This window comes from Giraffa tippelskirchi, chromosome 2, assembly GCF_054371585.1.
Source record: "Giraffa tippelskirchi isolate mGirTip1 chromosome 2, T2T-mGirTip1v1.2.pri, whole genome shotgun sequence".
Taxonomy (NCBI): Eukaryota; Metazoa; Chordata; class Mammalia; order Artiodactyla; family Giraffidae; genus Giraffa; species Giraffa tippelskirchi.
Genome location: NC_137276.1, coordinates 180,932,531 through 180,954,184, shown reverse-complemented (window position 1 = coordinate 180,954,184; position 21,654 = coordinate 180,932,531). Strand labels below are relative to the sequence as shown.

The window sequence follows — 21,654 nt, the reverse complement described above, 5'->3', positions numbered from 1 at the left end:
AATTTCTTGGCAAGTCTAAGTAATTCATTTGGATTATCAAGAGACATTTTATAGTATAATGGTCTGAATTCTGATTCTCAAAAGTTGTTAATCACTGGAAATTAACTATATCCAACATCCATATTGGCAATGAGAATGAATTTGCTTGTGTGTTATGATTATAGGTTTGATTTTTCATCTCAGCAGATACAGAACTGGTGCATCTCAAGATTGATTTGAAAGCTTAAGAGACCATTTAAAATTTGGATTTGAGGAAGATAAGAGTACTTGGTGTGTTATTATATTATAAATATTTGTCTCTGTGTCATTTACCCCAGTATACAAGTATTATACACTATTTTAATGCAGCATTTAACAGGCATATTTAGTCATTTTTATTTTAACAAATGAAGTTTTGGCAACTGTGTGTTAATATGCTCACATACAAATACTATTTCTTGTGTAAGATTTTACCGTTCATCAAAATGCACTATGGATTTGGTAGAGGGCTAGAGCTTATAGATCTTCCAGGTTATTTTAAAGAAATAGAGTTGAGAACACTTAGAAAATCCTGTCATTTATTTTCCTCAGTTTACTACATGGAAACAGGTATCTTCATACAGTATATATACTTTGGAAAATTGTTCCTCTCCAAGCAAACCTCTATTTTTTCCCAGTTATTTGATTTGCAAGTGGTTGAGAACAACACCTGGGAGGCTTGTCTTTCTGTGTTTTCTAATAAGCCTATAATCACTTGGTTAAGCCCCTAGGGGAAGCCTTTGCCTAAACTGTCTCTTGAGTGGTCCCAAGTACTGACACAAATTGACAAATAATTAGACACATGTAAATATCCCCACTAAATTTGGACCTTGGGTTAATGCTTAATTATGTTATTTACTGCATGGTAAAACACTTCAGATGATGACTAACATTTTGAAAATATCAAATAATATCAAATATTAAGTATAATTTACTGAACCGAACTGAGTGGATAAAGGGGAAAATGGAAATACTAGCAGAAGGAAGGTCCAGCCAAGTTAACCTGTGCCAAAATTAATAATAAAATAGAATTCAATTCTTAATGTTACCTTCAAAATCATCCAATTTTTCCCTATCCTATCCTGTTCAGTCACTCAGTTGTGTCTAACTCTTCGTGACCCCATGGACTGCAGCACGCCAGGTTTCCCTCTCCTTCACTGTCTCCCAGAATTTACTCAAACCCATGTCCATTGGATCAGTGATGCCATCCAACCATCTCATCTTCTGATTCCCGCTTCTCCTCCTTCCCTCAGTCTTTCTCAGCATCAGAGTCTTTTCCAATGAGTTGGCTCCAATGAGTCCCTATCCCTTTGCCTAGATTTAATTTCGGACTGGCAATGGACATTGGGAGGCCATCAAATTTGGTCTCTTCCAACTAGAGACTGAGCTGGAACACACACTTACTGTACATTTCATTTCATCAACTAAATACCTGGCATGAATTTTATGACTTTGAGGTTAATCTAAAATCTAAAGAGATGTCTATGCCAAAAACTGGTTTATTGTATATAATAGCAGAGAAAATGGATGACATACAGTTGTTTTGGTGCTTATGGCTCACTTGGTATGAACAGAAGTGTGGTGTGTGCTCTACTGGCTTATCAGTCACCTGCCTGTTGGCTCCTGTTCACTTTCTGTCCTCCCCTGCTCTGCATCACAGGGGCTACATTTCCCTGGCTCTCTTTCCCTTTGGTTTTTGGTAGGTTTGACTACAAGGAGGTACAGGCAGAGAATTGAAGCCCTAAAGGGGAGAAACCAGACTATTTCCCCCATCCTTACCTCCTGGAGTGTCTCCTCTGCCTCCCTGAGGGACTCGAGCCCCTTACGCCCCTGACTGCTATCACCACCTTCCTTTGGTCCTCCAGTCCTAGGGGTTATAACAACTTTTTGTTACTGTTCATCACTGGACTTCCTCTCTCATCCCAGTTGTTTCCCACCTCTCCCATCACCCATGTGGCCAGTTCCCTATAACTGATTTCTTCTTTGTGAAATACCTACAGTGCTTGCTGTTTCCTGGTTGGACCTTGTAGATTGCTATCTATGTCAGTGGACAGGTGTCAGTATGAGCAGTAGCCCCTGTTGATGTCCTGCTCAGAACTTGTTTGCCAGGCAGTTGAACCCCACTTCTGACTGTTATGAGTGTTGGCTACTGTTGGCTCATGGAAGCACTCTTCTCCAGAGAATTGCCCTTGCCCACAGATACCTGTGGCTTCTGAGGTGGTTCAGTGGTAAAGAACCTGTCTGCCAATGCAGGAGATGTAAGAGACTTGGGTTTGATCCCTGAGTTGGTAAGATCCTCTGGAGGAGGGCATAGCAACCCACTCCAGTATCCTTGCCTGGAGAATCCCATGGACAGAGGAGCCTTGTGGGCTACAGTCAGTAGAGTAACAAAAAATCAGACAGGACTGAAGTGACTTAGCACGCGTGCATGGTTACCTAGGATGGCCCATGGCAAACAACTGACTGATTGAGGATACAAAATGTTGATCCCTTGCCTCAAGAATGAGCAAAACTGGTGCCATTCATGTTCCAGTGCTTCCAGTGTTTCTTGTCAGAGGTCGGACTTAGCCGTGCCCATCTTTGCTTGGCTCCTTTCCTGTCTCTGTCCTCCTTCCCTCACTTCCTTACAACTGTTTCTTGAAAGTATTACTCTTAGCAAATTGATTGCATGAGAATCTCCACCTCTGGCAGTGCTTCTAGGGAACCTGACCTGAGAAAGTATATTTCATAGAAGAAATGGAGAAAATCAGGTAATCTTCTGAGACAGTTAAATGGACATTATGAACAGAGCTTCCACTACAGTTCCTAACAGGGTAAAGATTGGTGAGAATGGAAAAAAAGTGGAGGAGTCTTGGAAGAATCTGCAGCTGTTGGAGAATTCAGAGTTTAAATATATAGAAAAAGAATGCATTACAGAATTAAAAAGTTTTAGCCCTCACTTTTCTCCCCAGCCCTTAGCTGAATTCTCCCTAATTTTGTTGTTTTTTAGTTGCTAAGTTGTGTCAAACTCTTTTTGACTCCACGGACTGTAGCTCACCAGGCTCTTCTGTCCATAGAATTTTTCAGACAAGAATTCTGGAGTGGGTTGCCATTTCCTTCTCCAGGAGATCTTCCCAACCAAGGGATTGAACCCACATCTCCTGCATTGGCAGGCAGATCCTTTACCACTGAGGCACCAGGACTTTTCTCCCAAGCCCCCAACTAAATTCTCCCAAAGTTACAAGGCACAATTCAGATAATATATTTGAGAGACTATGAATGGCTTCACAGAAGTGGTGTCATTTTCTCTTCTCAGCGTACGTTGACCCTAGCAGAAGTCTAGCAGGTCCCATGTTTAATGTAGTTGTGTATCCCTTTCTGCTGGACTGGACAGTGTGGAACACAGGTTGATTTTTGTCTTTGTGCCCACAAGGCTGGTAAGTTGACAGTCAAACTGTTATACTAACAAGTACTACTAGTACAAACAGAGAAAGAGACTAGAAGGGAAGGGAAAGTAGAGGAGGTTTAGGGGCAACCATTGAACCATACTCCTTATTTTTATGAGCCTTTACTCTCTTGCCACCATGAGCAAAGGAAATCTATGGTCCTCTACTGTCTCTTTGAAAAAAAGTTGTCTCCACTCCCACATCCCTACCCTTGCCTTTTGCCATTTAGCGGATTCCTTCTTCTATTGAACCTGTTCTTCAAAATCGTTGCTTCTCAGTTTTTATGTATAACAAGAATACCATTGGGAGTTTGGGAGATTGGCAGGAGGAGAGGAGGGGCTTGCCTTGGCCCCAGATTTCGGCATGGCTATACCCACAGCTCTTTCCTCAATGGCTTCTGCAACTTCTTCCTGTCATAAGACAAGCCGGAAAGGCAGTAGAAGGTAAGGAGAGGATGACAGAATGTGAAAAAGAAGTATTTGTGTACCTACTATAGAGCTAGGCATTTTACTTCATCATGTTGTGGGGATTTCTATCCACTGCTACACCCAACGGAGAAGGCAATGGCACCCCACTCCAGTACTCTTGCCTGGAAAATCCCATGGACGGAGGAGCCTGGTAGGCTACAGTCCATGGGGTCGCTAAGAGTCAGACACGACTGAGCGACTTCACTTTCACTTTTCCCTTTCACACACTGGAGAAGGAAATGGCAATCCACTCCAGTATTCTTGCCTGGAGAATCCCAGGGACGGTGGAGCCTGGTGGGCTGCCGTCTATGGGGTCGCAGAGAGTCGGACACAACTGAAGCGACTTAGCAGCAGCAGCAGCAGCATTAGCAGCTACACCCAACCTCCATTTTAAAGGTGAGGGAAGAGTTTAAAGACTGTTGTATTATCAAAGTCCTATAATTAGTAAGATTTGAAGCTGTAAGTAAAAAACCAAGCCTGACTAACTCCAGAACTCATGCTCTCACCTGCCTCCTGCTAAAGCAGCTACTGGTATTGACAACAAGGCTCAGATGGCCCCTGCCACGGAAGGAACCCACCATTCTGAATTGGATCTTGTACCCCTTGCTCATCTGAATACAAAGATTTCTTGCCTACCCGAGAAGTGTGCCAGACTCTGTGCCAAAACTCCTTTCTAGCTCTTCAGAACAAACACCCTTTGTTTTCCTAGACGGGTTGTAACTGGTGCTTTTGTACTCATGTTAAGTCTTCCTTCAGAACCTCTCACTCTATGGAGTTAAATTGAAGGTGGCTTAGCAAGTGTGTGCCAGGAGTGCATTCTGCCACCTCTCCACCCTCGGGAGAGTCTAAGATCAGAACTGAGCCCTGGATATTTCATACAAGTGCCTTGCACACTGAGCGTACGCTGTGGCTTTGGAGACAAGGACGTTGGCAGTTGGAGAATCCTCAGATGTGAGCAAGAGAACATGGCCTCTTCCTACTACATAGAATGGGGGTACCATTCTCCTAGAGCTGAAGCATGTGCCCAGGGTACATGTCATTGTGCCACCTCAGAGCTGTGGGCCTCCTCTTCACCACCTGACTCTCTAGTTCATCCTCCTGGTGAGTCAGTGTCTCTCGCAGAGGCTGCAGGTGCGGAGCAAGCACTTTTTCCTCACCCCTGTGTACTCACCCTCTGTGTGGTCTTGGGCAAGTCTGTTAACTCCTGCTACAGTTCATGTGTCACGTCAGAGAGCAAGACTGGCTAGCATTCCAAGAAGCTTTCACTGTTGAGGTTTCTAATCTGTTTGGGTCGGCAAGTTATTAGATAAACTGAGATGATTTATCTGAAGGCGGGAACTTTCTCTTCTGGAAACTCAGGGGGTTGTGCTCTGAGATAATAAAAGCTCTGCCAGACACAACAGGTGATGGATGCCTTAGCTGAGTAATGAAGCCAACCAGGGATTGTTAGCCTATGTATACTTGAGGTTAAATACTTTTTGTTAGAAAATGAGACAGAATTAGAAGATTAATTGATATTTGGCCCGGTTTTAAATACTATTTACCAAACTCGAGATGGCTAGTCTGATCATTTTGAATGTTAAAAGCAGACCTACAGAAGCTTCTTTTTTCCCTGTAGGAGAAAGAGTCTTGATGCTTCTTCAAGTTCTTTGGAAAGCATGTCAGCTGGCAGCTGGCTTTTCTTGATGTTTTAAAGGGCACACAATAAGCATAAATATAAATGTATGTGGTGGTTTTCTTAAGTTTGATTGTTTTTAAACTGGAATGCCATACCTTGAGTTTTCTTTTCTCTTGATTTTCAAGTATGTATCTGTCCCTGAAAACTACCTCTATTCAAAAACCTGATCTGTTTGTTGGTTTCTATGTGACTGATGTTTATTTGAGTAATCTGATGTAGCAGAAGAGGAATATATTTAATCATCTAACCTTTACAATAAGGAACATTTAAAATGTCAGCATTTTATTTCAGGAACAGGTGAGCTATTGCACTGTAAAGCTTTATTTGTTTATTTACACCCCCCACATCTTTCTGAAAAGGAACTTGAAGCAGCTTAGAGCAGCTTATAATAAAGGGTAAAATAATATGAAAAATAGGAAAGAGGAAACAGAGTAAATATTCCAACAACAAAAGTCAACATAGTTGCTGTGATGAAATATAAACCTCTAAGATTCTTAGAAACTGGGCAAGGTGAGAAGCAAATTATATCATCTTTAATATTCAGAAGAAGAGAACAAGTTCTTCTTGTTAAAAACTTAGATCACTATGAGAGCACATTATGTAAGAGATGTTGGTTTAATCCATTCAATAAATACTCAAGCACCTATTATGTAGCCAGACCTGTGCCTACAAAGCTGGGGGCAAAGCTATGTAGATTTTGAGTGCTCTTTTCATGAAGCTCACAGTCTGTGGGTGTCAGTAAACCAATCTATAACCAATTATACTTTTCTTTTTGGTTATATTATCTATAACCAATTATACTTTTCTTTTGTATCAGTTAGGATTCCCAGGCGGCTCAGTGGTAAAGAATCCACCTGCCAAAGCATGAGATACAAGAAACGTGGATTCAATCTCTGGTATTCAATGGTGGTGTACTCCAGTATTCTTGCTGGGAAAATCCCATGGACAAGGGAGCCTGGCAGGCTATAGTCCGTGGGGTCGCAAAGAGTTGGACATGACTGAGCACAAAGGCACACGACTGAGCACGAAGGCACGCACGCTTTTGTATCAATTAGTGAAATAGTACTAATTCTTAAATTCATTTAAAGTTCTCTAGCTTAGAATTCTTCCCTGATTTTCCAATCTAAGACCTGAAAAATGGTAGGCATCAACTAGGTTAAGAGAAGAGAAGGAGAAGGCTGGGTGGGCTGGAGAAGCTGAAGCGAGGCAGAGGAGACTTCAAAGGCAGGTGGTGGCAAGCACGTCAGCAGTTCCCCGGTGCACTGATTCAGCTTTACTTTATCAAAGCGAAAATGTGGGACCAAGTAGATAGCTTTTATTTCTTGAGACATATTGGGCTTTTATTTCAGAATTACTGTGCTCAGTAAATTACATACTTTGAGTCTTATTTCTTTCAGATAAAACATGGCAACCCTACATCAGTTCCCAAAATAACTTTAAAGAAAATCGGTCCCTGAAATCCAAAAAGCTGGGAAACATTGGTCTGCATAGGACCCTTAGCAAATATGACTGGTGAGTTGTCTATAAGGATAATAAAGGTTTAGAGTTGAAGCATGATTCAGTGACAGGATTTTCTCAGAGAACTACGGTAATGTCTTCTAAACACATAAGCCATGGCTGCCCTGGACAGCTATTTGAATACAGTGTACTGGGGCATACCGCTCATGGGATGAGTGGAGATTGAAATCTAATCCTCATTCCTCTCCCCAAATCATATACCCTGGTTTAGTGCAGGGTCTTCCTGGAAGAAAGGGAGACTTTTTTTTTTTTTTAATAAGAAGACACTGTGGCCAGTGACAATACACATTATCTTCCAGTGATCTAGTTTGATTCAAGGGTAGAACTTAACAGGCTTGTAAAAGGAGTGCAGTTTAGCTCTGTGATGTTCTTTCAGCGATGTATATTTTTAATGTGTACAACTCTTCTTCAGTACCCTCTCAGTTCAGTTCAGTTAAGTCATTCAATGGTGTCTGACTCTTTGTGACCCCATGGACTGCAGCACGCCAGGCTTCCCTGTCCTTCACCATCTCCTGGAGCTTGCTCAAACTCTTGTCTATTGAGTTGGTGATGCTATCCAACTGTCTCATACTCTATCGTCCCCTTCCCCTCCTGCCTTCAATCTTTCCCAGCATCAGGGTGTTTTCCAAAGAGTCAGCTCTTTGCATGAGGTTGCCAGAGTATTGGAACTTCAGCTTCAGCATCAGCTCTTCCAGTGAATATTCAGAATTGATTTCCTTTAGGGTTGACTGGTTTGATCTCCTTGCTGTCCAAGGGACTTAAGAGTCTTCTCTAACATCACAGTTTGAAAGCATCAGTTCTTTGGTGCTTAGCCTTCTTTATGATCCAACTCTCACATCCATACATGATTACTGGAAAAACCATAGCTTTGACTAGACAGACTTTTGTTGGCAAAGTAATGTCTCTGATTTTTAATATACTCTCTAGGTTGGTCACACCTTTCCTCCCAAGGAGCAAGCGTCTTTTCATTTCATGGCTGCAGTCACCATCTGCAGTGATTTTGGAGCCTAAGAAAATAAAGTCTGTCACTCTTTTCACTGTTTCTCCATCTATTTGCCCTGAAGTGATGGGACCAGGTGTCATGATCTTAGTTTTTTGAATGTTGAGTTTCAAGTCAGCTTTTTCACTTTCCTCTTTCACTTTCAAGAGGCTTTTTAGTTTCTCTTTGCTTTCTGCCACAAGGGTGGTGTCATCTGCATATCTGAGGTTATTGATATTTCTCCCGGCAACCTTGATTCCAGCTTGTGCTTTATCCAGCCCAGTATTTCGCATGATGTACTCTGCATATATGTTAACTAAGCAGGGTGACAATATACAGCCTTGACGTACTCCTTTCCCAATTTGGAACCAGTCAATTGTTCCATGTCTGGGTTCTAACTCTTGTTTCTCAATCTGCATACAGATTTCTCAGAAGGCAAGTAAGGTGGTCTGTTATTCCCATCTCTTGAAGAATTTTCTACAGTTTGTAATACCCGCACAGCCAAAGGCTTTATTGTAGTCAATGAAGCAGAAGTAGATGTTTTTCTGGAATTCTCTTGCTTTTTCTGTGATCCAACGATGTTGGCAATTTGATCTCTGGTTCCTCTGCCTTTTCTAAATCCATCTTGTATATCTGGAAGTTTTCGGTTCTCGTACTGTTGAAGCCTAGCTTGGAGGATTTTTGAGCATTACCTTGCTAGCAGATGAAGTGAGTGCAATTGTATGGTAGTGTGAACATTCTTTGGCATTGCCCTTCTTCGGGATTGCAATGAAAACTGACCTTTTCCAGCCCTGTGGTCACGGATGAGTTTTCCAGATTTGCTGAGATATTGAGAAATCATTGGAAAAGACCCTGATGCTGGGAAAGATCAAAGGCAGGAGGAGAAGGGGATGACAGAGGATGAGGTGGTTGGATGGCATCACCCACTCAATGAACATGAGTTTGAGCAAGCTCTGGGAGTTGGTGATGGACAGGGAAGCCTGGCATGCTGCAGTCATGGGATTGCATGGGATTGCAAAGAATCAGATACTCCTGAGTGACTGAATTGAACTGAGTGCAGCACTTTAACAGCATCATCTTTTAGGGTTTGAAATAGCTCAACTGGAATTTCATCACTTCCACTAGCTTTGTTTGTAGTAATGCTTCCTAAGGCCCACTTGACTTTGCACTCCAGGATGTCTCACTCTAGGTGAGTGATCACATCATCGTGGTTATCCAGGTCATTAAGATCTTCTTTGTATAGTTCTGTGTATTCTTGCCACGTCTTCTTAATATCTTCTGCTTCTGTTAGGTTCATGCCATTTCTGTCCTTTATTGCGCCCATCTTTGCATGAAATGTTCCTTTGGTATCTCTAATTTTCTTGAAGAGATTTCTAGTCTTTCCCATTTTATTGTTTTCCTCTATTTCTTTGCATTGTTCACTTAGGAAGGCTTTCTCATCTCTCCTTGCTATTCTTTCAATCTCTGCATTCAGATGGGTATATCTTTCCTTTTCTCCTTTGCCTTTCACTTCTTTTCTCAGCTATTTGTAAGCCCTCCTCAGACAACCGTTTTGCCTTTTTGTGTTTCTTTTTCTTGGGGATGGTTTTGATCATTGCTGCCTGTACAGTATTACGAACTTCTGTCCATAGAGAGAGTGCCTGAAGAACTATCAGATCTTCTCCTGAATCTATTTGTCACTTCCACTCTATAATCGTAAAAGATTTAATTTAGGTCATATCTGAGTGGCCTGGGCTTCCCTTTCCCTCAGCTGGTAAAGAATCCACCTGTAACGCAGGAGACCCTGGTTTGATTACTGAATTGGGAAGATCTGCTGGAGAAGGGACTGGCTACCCACTCCAGTATTCTTGGGCTTCCCTGGTGGCTCAGAAAGTAAAGAATCTGCTTGCAATTCGGGAGACCTGGGTTCGATCCCTGGGTTGGGAAGATCCCCTGGAGGAGTGCATGGCAACTGACTCCAGTATTCTTAGTGGTTTTCCCTACTTTCTTCAATTTAATTCTGAATTTTGCAATAACAAGTTCATGTCTGTATAGGTCTAAAATCCAGGAGTTGGTGATGGACGGGGAAACCTGGCTTGCTGCAGTCCATGGGGTCGCAAAGAGTTGGACATTGACTGAGTGACTAAACTGAATTGATAATTAATTCAGTTGATAATTAATGACAGAGCTAGAGATTTTAGAAATTAAGCCAACAAGTGGAAATATAAGTAGCAGTAAGGAAACAAGGGGATATCTTCCTGTCCCAGTCATTGAGATAGGTACTTTTTTACCATAAATATACTTTAAAAAAAATTACATAAATATAAAATTACATTTAAATTACATAAATATATTTTACATAAATATACTTTTTATGTATATTTACATATATACAGAAAGGTACATTATTATTTTACATAAATAGTATGTCAGTGTATCAAAAGAATCCTGATGAGTCATGTCCTTGAGTGGGTAAGGTGGCCTATAACCCAAAGAAATTGCTTCTTGCGAAAAGTGTTAGCTTTAACTCTAGTCAACTTGGAATTTAGTCTTTATTGGAGCAGGATTTTTCTTAAGTCCTCATTATCAAGTAAAGTAGAGATGGTTCTGTTTCAAAGCTTTTTGGAGAGGGTATAGCTAGTTGTCATCAATAGCCACAGGAAGATAAATCTTAACTAAAAGGTCTACTTTCATTAATATGATCTCCTAAATATGCCTCACAGGATGACTTTATTATAAAATGCATTCATATATTACAGAGTAAATAAACCTGTTCTGTGGAGTTCCTTTATAATTGACCAATTATGTTGGCCACTGTGCAGAAAACAATGACTTGACTTTTCTAGTATTCAGTCTAATTGCTGGAAATAAATAATTACTCTAATTATTTTTTCCCAGCATGTTTTTCTTCATATTATACCAATTCATGTTCACTGTAAACAATTAGAAAATAGAGATGAGAAAAAAAGTCATTCATAACCCTGTCCTGTAAAGCAACAATACTAGCATTTTATTCAGGTTGTCAAATATTTTCTACTCACATATATTCTGTGTCTGTGTATATTTTCAACTAAGATGTTAGTTGTGCTGACTCTGCCTCTTATTACTTCATGGCAGATAGATGAGGAAACTGGAAACAGTGACAGACTTTATTTTCTTGGGCTCCAAAATCACTGCCCAAGGACAGTGACTGAAGACATGAAAATAAAAGACACTTGCTTCTTGGAAGAAAAGCTATGACAAACCTAGACTGCATATTAAAAAGCACAGACATTACTTTACCAATAAAGGTCCATATAATCAAAGCTATGGTTTTTCCAGTAGTCATGTATGGATGCGAGAGTTGGACCATAAAGAAGGCTAAGCACCAAAGAATTGATTCTTTTGAACTGTGGTGTTGGAGAAGACACTTGAGAGTCCCTTGGACTGCAAAGAGATCTAACCAGTCAATCCTAAAGGAAATCAATCCTGAATATTCATTGGAAGGACTAATGCTGAAGCTGAAGCTCCAATACTTTGGCCAGCTAATGCGAAGAGCCGACTCATTGGAAAGACCTGGATGCTGGGAAAGATTGAAGGCATGAGGAGAAGGGGATGACAGAGGATGAAACAGTTGGATGGCATCACCAACTCAATGGACGTAAGTTTGAGCAAGCTCCAGGAGATGGTGAAGGACAGGGTAGCCTGTCATGCTTCAGTCCATGGGGTTTCAAAGAGTCGGACACAACTGGGTGACTGAACAACAAGGTGGTTTAAATAGTAAACATTTATTTCTTATGGTTCTGGAGGCTAGAAAGTCCAAGATCAAGGTGCTTGCAGATTCAGCATCTGGTGAGGGCCCACTTCCTGATTTTGTAGCTGGCTGTCTTCTCTCTGTGTCCTCGCATGGTGGAGAGCAGAGAGAGAAACAAGCTGTCTTCTTATAAGGATGCTAATCCCATCTGGAGGGCCCTCTCTCCCAATACCATTACATTGGGTATTAGGGTTTCAGCATATGAGTTTTGAGGGGGTGCAAACATGCAGTCCATAACAGAGAGGATACAGTCAAACTGCATTGGATGACTACAGGAAATAGCTTTCACAGAAACTAGTCTTTCTTTTCCCATCGGTCTCAGAGATAGTTCCTACGCCTTTGGGTTGTGGTGTGGATTGTGGTGGTGAAGAAGACTCTTGAGAGTCCCTTGGACTGCAAGCAGATCAAACCAGTCCATCCTAAAGGAAGTCAACCCTGAATATTCATTGGAAGGACTGATACTGAAGCTGAAGTTCCAATACTTTGGCCACCTGATGCAAAGAGCTGACTCATTAGAAAAGACCCTGTTGCTGGGAAAGACTGAAGGCAAAAAGAGAAGAAGATGACAGAGGACGGGGTGATTGGATGGCATCATCAGCTCAGTGGATATGAGTTTGAGCAAACTCTTGCAAATAGTGGAGGATAGGGAAGCCTGGCATGCTGCAATCCACAGGGTCGCAGGACTAGAAAACAACAACGTGCCATTAGGCCCATTGTGGTATAAGTTGTCTGGCCTTCACACATTTCCAGTACTAGGTAGAGATTAGATTTCTTGGGTGTATTAAGTTAATACTTGTCCAACTTTCTCTAGCTTCCAAATTTGATGACATTTTTCTCTCTTCTGTTTTTCTGATTTATATCTTTCTCTTTAAAAAAAAAAAATCCTTCCCTAAATTTTTATTGACCTAAGGAGGTAAAAAATAAAATTAGAAGGTGTTCAACTACTGTTTTAACCCAGAAATCCCGGGGAGCTCACTTCTTCAGACTTGTAGACAGTAGGCATTTTCTTTTCATTTGTTGCTGAATTCCTGAAATGTATCCTTCATTTAGCTCTAGTTGCTCTGATAACTCAGATTATTCCTGTTATTGGATTCTGATCAGGTCCTGTGTTCATATGACTAAAAACCTAGAGTGTCGTGATTTATGGCAGATTCTTAAATTCAGCCATTCAGTTTACCCTAAGTTTGCTTTTTGTTCTTAGTAGCACTCCACTTTAATGCAGATAGAAGGCTTCTGTCAACAGTCTAGAAACAAGTTGAAATGAAAATGAATTATGTATACCTATCTCTACTCCATTTGCGTGGGAGAAGTGGAAAGATAATCAATTCATGGATGTCTTTAAAATGAAAGCCACTTTTCTTCCCTTCGTGGTTATGAAAATTTGACCCATCTTTTGAACAAATTCAGCAATGATTTAAAATTCTTGGTTATACGTTGTAGATTTAAGTTAAGATTTCAAAATGCAGTTGTTAATTTGAAAATAATGACCTCATCAAATGATAAGCTTGTTTTGGCTTCACATTTGATTTATAGGTTGGTAAGAAAAGAATTTTATTAAAAAAATTCAGAAGTTATGTTCACAATAAAAGCATATAGATGAAAACTAGCCTCTTTCTAACATAAACTTCATCAGAGTCTAGTTTCCCCTCTTAGAGGCAATAGGCCATATTAAATTTACTATTTATGTCTTAAAAGATGATCTGTGTGAATATAATCATGTATATACTGTGAATATAATCATGTATATAGTATGTGAGCTTTTTTATGCTAACAAGATCATAATATGTATGCCGTTCTATGCCTTATTTAACTGTGTATTTCTGAAGATTATACCATATCGGCACATTTAGATCTCCTTTATACTTTTATAATTTTTTGTAGAAATAGAATAAATACAGGGAAGTACACAAACATGCATATAGTTAAGTGAATCAGCAGAGAACAAAAACCCATCAGGTAACCACCACCTGGCTAGCCAAGCAGTTGGACATTCCTAACCCTTCATGCTCCCTCTAAGTCACTACCATCTCTCTCCCTCAAAGGAAGCCTCTTCAAACTTTTATGATATCCTTCTCTTTCCTTTAGTTTTAGTACCTAAGTATAAATCCTTAAACCTTATAGTTCAGTTTTGCATGTTTAGAATTTTTTGCCTGGGTTAGAATATCTGGCAATTTAAATCATGCCAATTTAGCAATGATTTAAAATTCTTGATTCTACAGAAATTGTTTTGTGTCTGGCCTATTTAGTGCTTTCTATTTGTCCCATTTATTTTATTTTTTAATTTTTTTTTCCCCTCTAAGAGTTTCTTCTTTTTGGCTTTATCAAAAATTTATTACTCATTTTTTTCTTTACTACCTTGAAAGTTACACAGTCTGGTAACCAGTAAACTGGTTAACCATAAAATTATGGCATACATTTTTGGTTTTCAAATCCTTATACTCATTGGTATTTACCTTCTTCATGGGCAATGCAAGAACCTGAGGCTCCTTTTAGATATATCAACTCTTTAATCGCCTCTGATTAGCCCCTCCCTCTTGGGGCTTCCCTCATAGCTCAGTTGGTAAATTATCTGCCTGCAATGCAGTTGACCCGGCTTTGATTCGTGGGTCAGGGAGATCCCCTGGAGAAGGAAATGGCAACCTACTCCAGTATTCTTGCCTAGAGAATCCCATGGACAGAGGAGCCTGACAGGCTACAGTCCACGGGATTGCAGGAGTCGGGCATGACTTAGTGACTAAACCACCACCACCTAAACTTTTAAGCCATTATTGTTATGTCCTTTAGTTCTGCTTTTATTTTGAACACTATTAGGATTGTCATTATCATCATTATCAGTTTACTTGTTTAAATTCATGTTTTCATTGCTCTTCTTTCCATTCTAAATCTGGGTCTCCTCATACTATTTTCCTTCTGCTGCAAAGCATGTCTTTAGTATCTCTTTTAGTGCAGATCTACTGGCTACAAATTCTTATTTGTGTGTCTTAAAATTATTTATTCACTCTTATTGAAATATTATTTTGGTAAACTTCTAATTCTAGGTTGGGAGTTATTTTCTTTGAATATTTTGAACATATTATTTTGTGTTTTCTGGTTTCTATTAACTCTATTAAAAGTTAGCTATCTGCCTAATTGTTGTTCCTTTGAAGGTAGTCTGCTTTTGTTTACGTCCAGCTGCTTTAAAACTTTTTCTTTGGTTGTTAAAATTTCACAGTTGGGTCCCTGGTGTTTTTCTCTTTATTCTGTTTAGAATTGTTTTGGCTTCTAAATCTGTATATTGATGTCTTTCATTTTTGGAAAATTTTTATCCATTATCTCTTCAAATAATTCTTCTTGCCCATTCTTTTTTCCTCCCTAGAATTCCACTTGTATGTTACCTTCTCACTGTATCTTCAGTTTCTTCCTTCCTAATCGCACTCTTTCGTTTCTCTTTGCTTCATTTGGGATAGTTGTTTCAAGCCCATCAGTATCCAGGCCACTAATTCCTTTTGGCTGTCTAAACGGGTGTTAAATCAATTTATTAAATTGTCACTAATTTTGGTTATTATTTTCCAGTTCTTGTAATTTCTGTTTATGGTTTTCAACCCTCTACCAAATTCTCTATCTTGTCCTATCTCCTTAATCTAAGTAAGTATGGTTATTTTAACATCTCTGTCTAAAAACCCCAACCTTTAAGGTACTTGTGAGTTCTATTTGCTGTTTATTATCTTGTCTCTGAGTGCCTAGTTATTTTTTATTGTGTGCCAGAAACTGTATTTGCAAAAATGTTGTAGAAGTGATTTTCAGCTTGGGATAATATCTTCCTGTAAAGAAGATTTGTGGTGGTTTTTTTTTAGTCGTATGGGGATACCAGTACTCTGAAATAACCTTAATCTGATTTCCTCCACAGCATGTAGAAGAGTACAAATGGTACACAAGATGCGATGGTGATACTTCTTTTGAATGATGCTGAAGTATCTTCTGCGGTAAGTTGGGAGATAAACAATCAGATTTTAGAATAGTCTGTGCTGGCTATTTGTTTAATACTTCACTGTGTACCAGGTAGTATTATAAGTGTTTTTGAATATCATTAAATAGTTCTTATAAAAATAATTCCAAGATGGATATTACTATTATCTCTATGTTATAGATACAAAGAGGAGTTGGGTAATTTGGCCAATGATACATGGCTTTAAATGGAAAACCTGAGCTCTGAATCCAAGTAATCTAAGTCTAGAGTCTCTGATCCTAACCAATGTGATAGAAAACTTTCTTTAGGGGAAAAAACTGCCAGGTATTGTTAGTACCAATTTCTCTGAGCTCCTTTTACTCAGTTCCTGGATGCTGAATGTATTGAACCAAATGGCAAACACTATTAACAGAATTACTTAAGTTTTTCTAAGGGCAGGTTTTATGAATGGTCACTAGGCTAAGTTAAAGAAATTGATTTGGTAAGAAATAATGCTGTTGAGGTGAATTTAGAGCCTATACTACTATATTATTCTAGGAAATGACAAAATTAGGAATTATGTGGGGAAGGGCAGTTAGGACTCAGCCTCTAGACTTTGATTATAAATTTCAATTTAAAATGCATTATCTGTTATTTTGGCAGCAGTTCTGGTGTCTAGAAGAAAATCACAATAGGATTGTTATGTGGGTAAGGGGGCTCACTAAAGAGGTCTCATTCTATGTAAACTCACTGCTACGGTTCAGAGTTGGGAGGAAGCAGAATGAACAGTGGGTTAACTGTGTGGCCTCTATAGACTCCTTTGCACTGAGACTAGATGGAGAAACTGCCTCTCAGAACTCAGAATCTTTGCTCAATTCATGCGTGGGATTTGTTTATTGTGTTTCTTTTCACAATGACTGCTCAGCCTGCTTCAGCATGAACAGTTGGCTTGGTACCCAGAGAGTGTTTGATTAGCTAAGTTAGGAAGCAAGATGCCATACACTATAAAGGAAATTTATCCTGGATAAATGTAGATCATTTAGTCAAATTGCTAGACTCTCAGCATGCTCCGGCTTCCCTGGGAGAAAATGCCATAGGAACTTTCTTAGAAACACAAGAAAACAGAACTTATTTTCAAGGAACCTGAAGAGCATGACCTAACATACGATCCAGGGCCAGCCAGTATGACCTTCAAGGGAGAGATTCAATAAGAAAATGACCACAATGACACATGAAACTAATCTTACAGAGGGCTTTTGAATCAGAACTCCTCCTAGTTGCAAGTGACAGAAACCAGATTTCAGCCTAATCACAGCCATCAAGAGATAGAGAAGAGGAACAAATTATGGTCTTTGGGCTAACTGCACTGCATATCAGTATAAATTTATGCTTATTTATTCGATGGACAGAGGACCAAAACATTTTCAGTAGGACTAAGTGTACTTTGGAAGGCTCTGAACTTAAAGTGGGGAGAAAGAATTCATTCGGTCATAATACTGAGAATAATAGGCATGGGACTATATTAAACCTGACTGGATCCAGAGGCTGAAAAGATACCACTGCTGCCCTTGCACCATCCAACCTACCTTTGCTCTCTGCTCCTCTCTTTGTGGGCTTATTAACTCCTGCTGCATATGTGCTCCTCCTGTGTTATTAGAGAAGAGGAACACAGGTGTGTTTCTCTCTCTAGATTAGTCAGGCCTGGGACAAGTGTTGCACTGGTTACCTACTGATGCATAACAAATAATCCCTCAACTCAGCAGCTTAAAACAACAAACATTTATCATCTTGCACAGTTTCTGAGAGTGAGAAATCTGGAAGCAGCTTGAAAATGAACGTCGCTTAGTCGTGTCTGACTCTTTATGACCCCATGGACTGTATAGTCCATGGAATTCTCCAGGCCAGAATACTGGAGTGGGTAGCCCTTCCCTTCTCCAGGGGATATTCCCAACCCAGGGATCAAACCCAGGTCTCCTGCATTGCAGGCAGATTCTTTACCAACTGAGCCAACTTAAGCCCAGAAGTGGCTTAGCTGGATGTTTCTGGCTATAGATCTCCCACTGGATTTCAGTTAAGATGTAAAATGTTGGCCAGGGCTGAAGTCATCTGAAGAAGCTGGAGAAACTGCTTCCAGGCTCATTCCTGTGGTTACTGATTGGGAGAGTCATTTACTTGTCACGTGAATCTCTCCACAGAGGCTTCTCATACAGCATGACAGCTGGCTTCCCCCAGAGTGAACAATCAAGGAGCAAGAGAAACCAAACTGGAGGACACAGTTCTTCTATAACCCAATTAGGAACATATCATTTCTGCAGTATTCTATTGGTTAGACAGACCTATGCCGGTCCAATGTAGGATACAAGAGTCTGATCACTGAGGGTCATTCAAAGGCTGGCTCTCACAGGGGTCGAACTCTCCGATGGCCCCAGGATTTTTGCTTGCTGGTGTACACACTCTGTGGGATTCCCTTTGAATGTGGACTGGGCCTGTGAACATGATTTGGTAGTCACAGCCTTCATTAGAATACACTCTCTGACAAAGTTGTTTTTCATCATTTGCAGTTGATTTTGAGGTAACCAAGAGACAGAATTCTGAGTGGGCCTGACCCTAAGCAGTGAGTCCTTTGAAGCCAGAAGCTGCATTCCTGCTGGCCTTGAAGCAGCAGACCGCCCTGTGGTGGAGAGGACCGTGTGCCAGGGGATGGTGGGGGGTCCTCAGCACTACAGCGGCGAGGAACCAGATCCCACTGACAGTCAGCGATCTCGGAAAATGACTGCAGGCCTCAGATGAGATAGCAGCCCCGGCTGACAACCTTGACTGCAGCCGGGTGACACGCTGAGCCCAAAATTCGGTTAAGCTATTGTGAGATAACACAAGTGTGTTGTTCTAAGCTAGTAAATGTGTGGTGTTTGTTGTGCAGCCTAGGACCTAACACAGGTGCCTATCTGGGACAGGCAAGGGCCAGATGGGTGTCACCTCTCTCGATCTCTTCTCATATTGTGAATTGGGAAGAAGATCCCCAAGGAGGGAAAGATGCTATTAGAGAAATGACACAATGGCAAGGACTGCTAGCAGAACAAATTAACTCTCAGAGTTTATTAGAATATTTCAAGCCTGGAGACTCTAGTCATTTGAAGGATATCCTTCAAACAATATCCTCCACTAACATCTAAAACATTGTTCTCAAATGTGATCTCTGTACAACCTGAGGTGGAACTCTCTGGAGTGTTTGTGAAAATGTAGCCCTCACTCCAGATACAGCGAGTCACTCTCTGGGATGGGGGGGTGGGAGGCATCTAGCTTAGGGTTATGCATTATTTTTACTTATCATTTCACAGAGTTTTTTTATTGGGAAGAATTTTGAAATCAGAAAACAGAAAAGAACTACGGTAAAATCCTGACTTACATTATAAATTTCATAGGAGAGCTTCCTATAACATGAAATATCAATCCAGTATTTAAAATCATCTGATAAATAAGGTACCTTTATATACTGTATTTTATTTCTCCATATTATTATTCTAATCTTCCCTTGATTGGACATTTAAATTGTTTCCATTTCTTCACTGTAACAGAAAGTTCTGTCCATACATCTGTTATATCTATGATTATTATCAGTTCAGTCACTCAGTCATGGCTGACTCTTTGCGACCCCATAGACTAAAACATGCTAGGCTTCCCTGTCCATCATCAACTCCCAGAGCTTGCTTAAATTCATGTCCACTGAGTCCATGATGCCATCCAACAGTCTCATCCTCTGTCGTCCCCTTCTCCTCCCACCTTCAATCTTTCCCAGCATCAGGGTCTTTTCCAATGAGTCAGTTCTTGGCATCAGTGGTCAAAGATTGGAGTTTCAGCTTCAGCATCAGTCCTTCCAATGAATATTCAGGTCTTATTTCCCTTAGGATTGAATGGTTTGATCTCCTTGCAGTCCAAGGGACTCTCAAGAGTCTTCTCCAACACCACAGTTCAAAAGCATCAATTCTTTGGCACTCAGCTTTCTTTATAGTCCAACTCTCACACCCATACATGACTACTGGAAAAACTATAGCTTTGACTAGACGGACCTTGGTCGGTAATGTCTCTACTTTTTGATATGCTGTCTAGGTTTGTCGTAGCTTTTCTTCCAAGGAGCAAGCGTCTTTTAATTACATGGCTGCAGTAACTATCTGCAGTGATTTTGGAGCCCCAAAAAATAGTCTGTCACTGTTTGCATTGTTTCCCCATCTATTTGCCATGAAGTGATGGGACCAGATGTCATGATCTTAGTTTTTTGAATGTTGGGTTTTTAAGCCATCTTTTTCACTCTCCTCTTTCACTTTCATCAAGAGGCTGTTTAGTTCCTCTTTGCTTTCTGCCATAAGTATGGTGTCATCTGCATATCTGAGGTTATTGATATTTCTTCCAGCAATCTTGATTCCAGCTTATGCTTCATCCAGTCCAGCATTTTACATGAGGTACTCTGAATATAACTTAAATAAGCAGTGTGACAATATACAGCCTTGAAGTATTCCTTTCCCAATTTGGAACCAGTCGATTGTTCCATGTCTGGTTCTAACTGTTGCTTCTTTACCTGCATACAGATTTCTCAGGAGGCAGGTCAGGTGGTCTGGTATTCCCATCTCTTCCAGAATTTTCCACAGTTTGTTGTGATCCACACAGTCAAAGGCTTTAGTGTAGTCAATGATGCAGAAGTAGATGTTTTTCTGGAATTCTCTTGCTTTTTCTATGATCCAGTGGTTGTTGGCAATTTGATCTGTGGTTCCTCTAACTTTTCTAAATCCAGCTTTAACATCTGGAATTTTTCGGTTCATGTAATACTGAAGCCTAACTTGGAGAATTTTGAGCATTGCTGATTATTATAATAGAATCCTAATGGGGTTCTGGGGCAAAACTTACAGTAGGTGCCCCCTAGGATGTGCCCTCAGCTCACATCCACTCCCTCGGGCTCTGGCTGTGTCATCGCTCTCAGTCCTTGTGCCGTATCATTCTGACCCAGGAATAGAACACCTGGATTCAGTAGAGCGCCCAAATCATTTGGAAACCTGACAGAGGTGGAAAAGTAGGGATCGTCTCAAGTAGGGACCTGGTGCAGTGACCTCAGGCTTCCACAGCTGGGTTTTGACATCTCACTGTTCCTACTCCTGTCCTTCCTGAAGCTGGTTTGTGCAGCCCTTGTTTGAATCATGTGAGCAACTTTAACTCCTTCCCTTCAAAACTATGTTTTGCTTGTTATCCTGGGTTCCTTTCTGTTGCTACCAAAAACAAAACCCCCAACTGATCCTGATGGTGGGTTGCATACAACAGACACCTAGAGAAGGGTAGTATTTGGAATTAGCCATGAGCCCTTACTGGGATAAAAGGCAGGGAAGCTCCCTTCTATGATCTAGGACAGAAATGTGAAACCTCACGCTAAGAGGTTACCAAATGTCTCACTAACCTCTCCTCCTCAGGCAACTGGGCATCTCCTTGGGGGCACTGCTGAGTGTCTGGGTAGCTGTTGCCAAAATTAAGAGAGTGGAGGCTGATAAGGCATGCTGACCGCTCAAATTGTGTTGCTGGCTCTGGTCCAAGATCAGAGTCATTAGGTGGAAGTGATACGATTCAAATGTAGGCAGTCTCACTCTCTAGCCTTAGTTCTTAACCACTTCTGTATGTGTGTGTGTGCCCCTGCCAAAGCAGCCAAGTTGTCTTCATATGAAAAGAAGCTAATGCCAGCTGCCCCCACGGTACAGTTGCCAGAATTGACAAACAGAAACACAAGACTCCCAGTTCAGTCTGAATTCCAGATAATCAATAAATGACTTGTTTTAGTATGAGTGAGGCTTCCCAGGTGGTGCTAGTGGTAAAGAATCCGCTTGCCAGTGCAGGA

The 21,654-nt window shown here is 40.6% G+C and overlaps 1 protein-coding gene across 28 annotated transcripts in view; it reads left to right on the top strand.

Moving 5' to 3' along the window:
* The window catches only part of HHLA2 (HHLA2 member of B7 family), a 227,471-nt gene that overhangs the window by 76,753 nt on the left and 129,064 nt on the right, over positions 1-21,654 (top strand). For 24 of the 28 annotated variants that reach the window (XR_014077516.1, XR_014077518.1, XR_014077517.1 and 21 more), the window contains one exon: positions 15,744-15,819. The gene's annotated coding sequence lies outside the window, so the exon portion shown is untranslated. Of the gene's footprint in view, positions 1-6,985; positions 7,101-15,743; positions 15,820-21,654 lie in introns of all 28 variants that reach the window. The other 4 variants (XR_014077513.1, XR_014077514.1, XM_081572269.1 and 1 more) reach the window with 1 other exon arrangement.